Source organism: Parasteatoda tepidariorum, chromosome 2 (assembly GCF_043381705.1).
Source record: "Parasteatoda tepidariorum isolate YZ-2023 chromosome 2, CAS_Ptep_4.0, whole genome shotgun sequence".
NCBI classification, from domain to species: Eukaryota; Metazoa; Arthropoda; class Arachnida; order Araneae; family Theridiidae; genus Parasteatoda; species Parasteatoda tepidariorum.
In genome coordinates, this window is record NC_092205.1 from 25,722,199 (window position 1) to 25,730,027 (window position 7,829).

At 31.7% G+C, this 7,829-nt stretch overlaps 2 protein-coding genes across 2 annotated transcripts in view; one reads left to right on the top strand and one right to left on the bottom strand.

Moving 5' to 3' along the window:
* The window catches only part of LOC107456201 (cuticle protein 14-like), a 206,301-nt gene that overhangs the window by 129,124 nt on the left and 69,348 nt on the right, over positions 1 to 7,829 (bottom strand). The window lies entirely within an intron of this gene.
* The window catches only part of LOC122271932 (protein kinase C-binding protein NELL1-like), a 45,288-nt gene that overhangs the window by 6,881 nt on the left and 30,578 nt on the right, over positions 1 to 7,829 (top strand). The gene's annotated exons all lie outside the window — the stretch shown is intronic.

Genomic DNA, 7,829 nt, shown 5'->3' on the forward strand with positions numbered 1-7,829 from the left:
AATGCATTGAATTTTTTTATATTTCGCGCATTGAATTTTCACGCTTTAAAATGCAGAATATTAGTGAAGCTGCTAGGACTTTTAAACGTAATGAAAGAAAACGTGTTCGAAGAGCCCAAGAAAGTGTTGAGGAATGTTATGGAAGACGTAGATTGCTGAGATCAAGTGTAATAATAACTGTTCAAGATTGAACAGTAGATGTCGAAGAGTATAATATTGGCTCAATGACGGAACAATGTAGTTATTGTAATGCTTACTTCTGGGCTAAAGAAAGACATTCTTCTGGCAAATATACGAAATGCTGCCACGATGGAAAAATTAATTTGCCTACACTAATGGACATTCCCGAGTTACTGCAAAAATTATTAAGTGATAATTCGATTGAGACACGGAATTATCGAAATCATATCCGGGAATATTATTCTGCTCTTGCTTTTGCATCATTTGGAGCACACATAAAGCCACCTCCTGGAAATGAACCGTATTTTTTTCGGGTTCATGGTCAAATTGTACTGTATGTAAAACATCCTTATTTTGTTCTAAAATGTTATGTACTTTATCACAAATGTTAATTAATATAAAAATTGATTTCAATAATGCGGATCACCAAAAAATATTTCATTTGGCGATAAAACAAATTTTTGTGTTCTGGAAAATGAAAGACTTTTTGAGGGTTATTATCTCACAAGGAAAAGTCAGGGTTTAAAGTTTATATTTTTAAATAATATGGGTTGGCGAGCGTTAGCGAGCAGGGGGCAGAGCCTCCTAGTTTACTATATAATAGTTGTACTAACAGTATAATAGTTGCACTAAAATACAAAATTCGAAAAAGTAATTTGAATTTTATTTTCATTCATATTTAAAAATTTATTTGGAACTACAGCTTTGTGAATTAAAGAAATTTCAATGGTAATTAAGTTTTTCTCTAAGATCTTAATAGCAAAAAATGAGTGCAAATTTTAAAAGTAATTGTTTGGAAGTAAGGCTTGTTTGGAAAATTTTGCCTTAAAGGGCAAAAAAAGATACCGGCGTTTCATGCTGTATTTCATAAATATACATCATTAAAATACTAAATATAATATTTTATCTTATTTTAACTTTAATTAATACAAAATAATGAAAAAAGTATGAAAATTATGTTTAAAGAAAGTTTTCGTCAAAGGGAAAAGAATGAGGACCAAATAACCTTGCGGATGACTTTTTGATGGAGCTCTTCCGCATTTGTGTTACATTTCGATAACTTTCCCACTATTAAGCAGATGGTAAGGAGATTCAAACCAATAATTTATATACCGCTTTGGTTATACGCCGTCAGCGCTGTGGTTAGTGCAGGCTGGGAGAGGAATTTGAATTGATCAGCCATCACTGGGACTAGAACCAGGATCACCTTCTCATTGGCAGGTGAAACTGAACTTCACTCACAGTTAATATAAAAAAACTTAAATTTATGCATTACTTTAATAATCTTGAGTGTTATTTTAACCTCATTTAGCTTTCAGCATTCACGCTCTTTACACCACCATGACGCATATTTCCTAAATAGGTTTTAATAAAATGTGAATCTGTATTAAAAAAAATTATATTATAACTGGCGTAGGGCCTCTACTTTTAATTTAGATATTTTTTAATTAAAAAGAAAAACAATCACAACAAGAGTGCATAAAGACCAAAATATTGACTGAAGTTATTTCACACAAAAATAAATGGAACTGGTTGTACGAGGCTCATCCAGAAAATAGTTTTCCCGAATTTTTTTTTTAAAAAAAAGAACTCACACTTTCAGAAACGTATTTATTGGCAACAAGTACAGCAATATTTCAGCTATTTTTCAACATAGCCACCACCAGAATTCAGACACTTGTCGTATCGTGGGATAAACTTTTGCATCCCTCTGTCGTAGAACTTTGCCGCCTGTGAATGGAAATAGCGTGTGACAGACGTCTACCGTTACTGTGAAACGCTGCGGAAATTGTGACGTGCCTTTCGAAACAAGAGTCGTGGAAGCAGGCATTGCGCTCCTTCATGACAATGCTTTTCCAGATACGGCACGACACACAGTCGCTATTTTGACGGAATTTGGCTGGGAGTTGTTTGAAAATCCACCCTACAGTCCTGATATTGCTCCCAGCGATTTTCACGTTTTCTTGCTCCTCTGGAAATTCCTGTCCTCCGGTGAGCGTTTTGGCAACGACGAAAAGCTGAAGACATCTGTCACACGCTAGTTTCATTCACAGGCGGTAGAGTCCTACGACAGAGGGATACAAAAGTTGATCCCACGATACGACAAGTGTCTCATTTCTGGTGGTGGTAATGTTGAAAAATAGCTGAAACAGTACTGCACTTGTTGCCAATAAATATGTTCCTGAAAGAGTATTTATACTCGTTTTTGTACCTCGTATTTATACTAAGTTACTGACATTTGCGCTATTAATAAAAATAATATTATAAAAACAATATTAGTAATATAATGAAAAGCACTATTAAAGCGCACAAATAAAATAAAAGTGAAAAATAAAATTGAAATTTAGGTATTTCATTGTAGAAAACAAAACAAATGCCACGTTTATTGAAATCAAACGATGCATTTGTATGCAATTAAAGTTGAATTAAGTAAAATAACATTAAAAAAAACTAGCAAATTTTTTATCCTCAAGGGGAATTCATGTCGTTTTCGTACAAATTTAACTTTTCAACCACTTAAACTGGAGATAAATATCTGTAAATGATCAATTTCATCATTACCAGTGCAGTATTTACACTCTTCTTAAAAAAGATAGGTGTATCAAGGTTAAGTGATTTACCCACGTCCCACACAATTCCCCTCACCATTATTATGGTTTTGGCATATATTTCTCTTCCCCTACGCCAGTTTAATCCTACTGTATTTGCTGAAACGTATTACCGTTGGAAAAACCATGGTACCGGCAAGGGAGCCGAAACCATGGTACCGGAGACTGAAAAATTATGTTGAGTGCGGAAATCCTCTAAATTTGTGAGACGTCTATTCTGTTTATAAAAGCTATAAATACTTATTACTTAGTTAAAAATGAGTCATGCTGCTCCACTATTTTTTTCCAATAACTTTAGGTGTTGTACTGAAAATTTCGTTTAATTTTGGAAATTTAAAAAAAAATTAAAAACTTGATATTACGGGTGTTTACTGCAAGTTGCAGTAAGTGTAAATGACAGTAAACGTTACTTTATAATTAATTCTTTTTTGGCTAATTTTTTTTTATCGAAAGTCAAACGCATTTAAATTTTGCAACTTTCACACCCATAACAATTAAATTTTGTTTACACACAAAATAAATTAAAATAAATTGAAATAAAAATTATAAAATTAAAGATACCATCAAAAATTATTAAATTAAAAATTGAGTTTTATCAAATTTCTCGTCGGCCTCTAGATATTGGACAACTATAAGTACCTTTTAATTTTAATAAAAATTATAAAATTAAAGATACCATCAAAAATTATTAAATTAAAAATTGAGTTTTATCAAATTTCTCGTCGGTGTGATCTTTTAGATATTGGACAACAATAAGTACCTTTAAATTTTGATTTAAGAATTTCTCCGAAATTGGGATATTAAATGATCTCTCATCGTCTTGCATAGTTAGAATTCTAATCACAGGTTTTAAGTATTTTACTAAATAATTCAACGCTGCTCTTCATCTATCGACCTTGATTTTTGGGAATCATGCCATGTTTTGAAAAATTTTAATAATCTAGTTAATGATCTTTGTAGCATTCTATTATTTTTCATTATTTGGAATCTATCATCTTAATTTAATTTCTGAATTTACCCTAGATTTCTCACTTATTCCTCAACACTTTTTTCTTATCTTCCTTATATTATTATCTGGTTCAAGCTTGTTACTTTTCTCCCGCTGGTTAAACTTCTAATTTTTTCCTATATTGCAGCTTTTTTGTCTCATTACTATTCAACTGTCATTTTGTGTTTAGACACTGAGAAAAGTTTTTGCTTATGAATTTGCATAAATTTATATAATAATATGTCCATTTCAAAACCATTATTCGTATTTAACACCAGTAGATTTGATTTATTTAGACGTAGCACAAATCCTAATTTATCCTGAATCGAACTAAGTTGAGATTTGAGAACTATAGCTAACCGGGAAAAGATCGATATATAGATTAGATAGCTGGGCTAAACTCTCTTAGACAAGACAGCTATTTAATAAAAATGGAGATGAAAATTGTTAATTTAAGGTTAATCAGTGTGGGAGAGTTTTTAAGAAACACATATCTTCAAAATTAACGACAGAAAAAAAAACCTTCCGTAAAGAATTTTTTTGTTACTTGAAATATTACTCGTTACAGTTAAACACTTTTGTTACAAGTAAGGAAAGCGCTTCGGAAAGTTTTTTTTAATAGGATGGAGCATGGAGTAAATATTATAAGGATTCTTAAACTGCACTGATAATTATGAATTTTTTTGAAAATTTCTTTTTGATAAACAGAGAGGTGTGAAAGCGGAGTAAAATCAGTGCCTAGAATCACCATTTACGAATAGGTAAAAAAATTTGTCAAGGTATAGTTTGTCTGCTGCGAAAACTCCCCCCGCGACAAAGTCTGAGGCCGTCTGCTGCTATGAAAACAAGAATAGCGCATTTCAAGGAGGGTAGCTTCTTTTCACTCTAGGACAAACACAGTACACCGAAGAAAAAAATTCTCTTTCTCTCTTCGACCCTAGCCGCCGAAATCTGTCCTAAGCAATAACCCCACACCTTTACTTGAAATAATTATACCTCGTCATCATAGTCACCACCACTTGTCGAGATGAATGACTAGGGGAGTTCTTATTTTAGACAAACTATAGTTTGGCCTCATTTAGACTTGTTTGAGTAGCGGTGTCCTTTAGAGGTTACTACGAAATGCAAAATTTATCTTAGTTATTTTTTGAGGCGATATTTTTTCTTCATTTTTACAGTCTATATTTCTGTTGTTGACTTAGAACTGAAAAATGGACTTAGGTGATTAAGAGGGTATTTTTTTTTAATATTTTGTTTCGATATATTTACATATTTTCGTGATAGGGATATTTTTCTTTTCAAATTTATTATTATCTTCAATGCACAGCTGCACAAGAAAAAAGTAACATACAAGATTCTTTATAAGCAGGGATCCAGACGGATATTATTTCAGGAGGTTTGTTTTACTTTTAATTAAGTTTTTTTTTACATTTTTTAATTTTTTTCATTTTGAGGGGATACGTTTTGGAGCATTTTTGTGATGTTACTTTTCCTGCGAAATTTATTACATCTTAAAGTCACAAGTAAGTTCAATTTAAAAAAAATTACAACATAAAAATAAATAAAAGTAAAAAACAAGGAGAAAACACATTAGTATTCAGTGTTTTGGTTAAACTAAAACGAGAAAATTAAATTTTTTTGAGAAGGACTATTTTTGAAAATATTTTTGTTGAAATAATTTCACTTTTATTATTTTAGAGTTGTTGACAGCAGACATTCATCTATTGACGCCTGTGTTAGAGACATTTATCGTGAGATTTGTACTGAGTTTAGTTGTAATTATTATTTTCATTGGTTTAAGAAAGAATGTTGTGAATATTTTCAATGTTTTCCAAAATGCGTCGGGGGATCTGTTTAAGTGTGAAAGATTGATTTTAGGAAAGATGGACACCGATCAGCTAAAGTTGGGGTCTCTAACCTTTTCCTTCAAGGTCCATTTGGAAAAAAATTGGGGAATACATCGCTGACCAAACACCTGCAAGTTAATATGAGCGAATATTCTCCTTTTCACGTGAGAAATTTTTCGAAGTACACGTCTATTGCTCTTTAATCAAATGTATTCATGCTTTCGATTCTGTGTTTTTCATTTGACTTACTGAGGGAGTACATATCTCGAAAATTCCTAGGGAAACAAAATTAAGCTCAAATTAAAGAGACTGGTTAAAAACCTTTGATAAGATACAAATTAGCAGCAAGATTTGTCCCCAGGCTTAAATATGTCCATTAAATTTTAAGTTAATTTACTTTTTAGCTAACGAAAACTTTCAGTTAGCGTGTATTCGTGATGTACTGGATAGGCTGTCCTTCTATCTGAGAGGTCCGTTTTTCAAATTCTTCTCTGTCAACTCAATTTTATATCCAATTTTGTTTTCTAATAAGGTTGATAACTATTTAATATGTTTTACTCGATTCATAAATATTCTTTGATTTAAATTATTTTTTAAATAATTAAAGTTTTGAAGAAAAAAATAATGGATATTTTTTTTATTTTTTTAATTAAAAAGTATGGATTATTTTATAAAATTTTGTAACTTAAAATTTAAGTTAAAATATTCATTTTTTTGAAAGAATCTATAGATTTTAATTAGAAACAAACAACAATTAGATTTTTGTTCTCAAAAGATAATTTTTTTAAAAAACAAATAATAATAATTTTAATTAAAAAAAATAATTTTCAAAACAAATAAAACATGACAAATATTAATTGATCTTCCCAGAGAAAAAATTCAGAGATAAAATTCAACCATCCAATCACTGATTTGACCTCCGTCCAGACTTCTAGTAAGAGGTGCCCAACCTAACTGTTTCACCATGAATACACATCACTTGAAAGTTTTAGCTAGTTTAAAAGTAAATGTACTGCAACTTTAATGTATACATTTTTTCTGGTGGCTAATTTGTACCCTTAGTTTTTCAAGAATTCTTTTTAATTTAAGCTTAATTTTGAATAGAAATTTTCAAGATATCAATGGCTGTTTACGCATTTAAGTTCTACCTAAGACAAATGATATAACACAGGCGTGTTTTCATGTTTTCGATTATTTCCCTCTGGTACGCGCAGACAGTAAAATAAAAATCGATTCATAAAGTAACTTCAAGATATTTTTTTTCTTTCTTGTTGGGTTAGGTCTTTCTTGCTGGATTAACTTAAACAAACCTAACGTAAAATTTTTTTCCTAAACATCAGCCACTAATTTTTCACTCCTAATCGTTATCATCTAAAGTAATTGTCATTATAAGATAGTTTCCTTTTTCTTATCGAACTCGGTATTTAGGTACTTCCTTTAAGTAGCACTAGAGATGCACAATAGGCTACTGGCGATGGTCTGGGAAAAATTCCTGAGGATGAGCCGAAGGCATGCCATCACAATTTTGATCCTCTGGAGAGGGGATGGTTCTTCTGCTTTGGTAGCCCGACAACCTGTGCGAAGTCTAGCACTTATCGAACTAATAATTTAAATTGAATCTGGGAATATTGCGGGCAACTGAAATACCATCAGAGAGCCGCTAGTGACAGGCGAACCACGCGTCCGAGAATCTTAAACTAGAGCAGTGTTTCCCAACGTGGGGCCCACTCCCCACCGGGGGGCAATTTGATTGTAAAGGGGGGAAATTCAAAAATGCAATTACAAATGCTCGACATGAGTTAAAACCTTTTGCTCTGGGCCATTTAAATGCAATGCGAGATTTCGGTGGCAAAATCGAAAGAAAAAAGCAAATTCTTAAATAATTGAGGTCAATAAATATTATGTGACTTAGGGATTTTTTAAGCGACAAACCTGAAATGAAGTATCTGTTTACAGTCGATGGTAAAGCATTTGTGAGTTATTTAGCCAATATCCTTGAAAAACTGAATATCTTAAATAAGAAACTTCAAGGAACAAATAAAACTCTTGTTGATGCAAAAGCGATGATATTTGGCTTCATTACCCTTATTGAGTTATGTCAGAAATATATTAACAACAAAAACTTTGAACAGTTTCATTGGCTCCAAAAATGTGAAGTAAATGATACCGCTTTACTTGTTATTGTCTATCATCTGAAAATTCTAT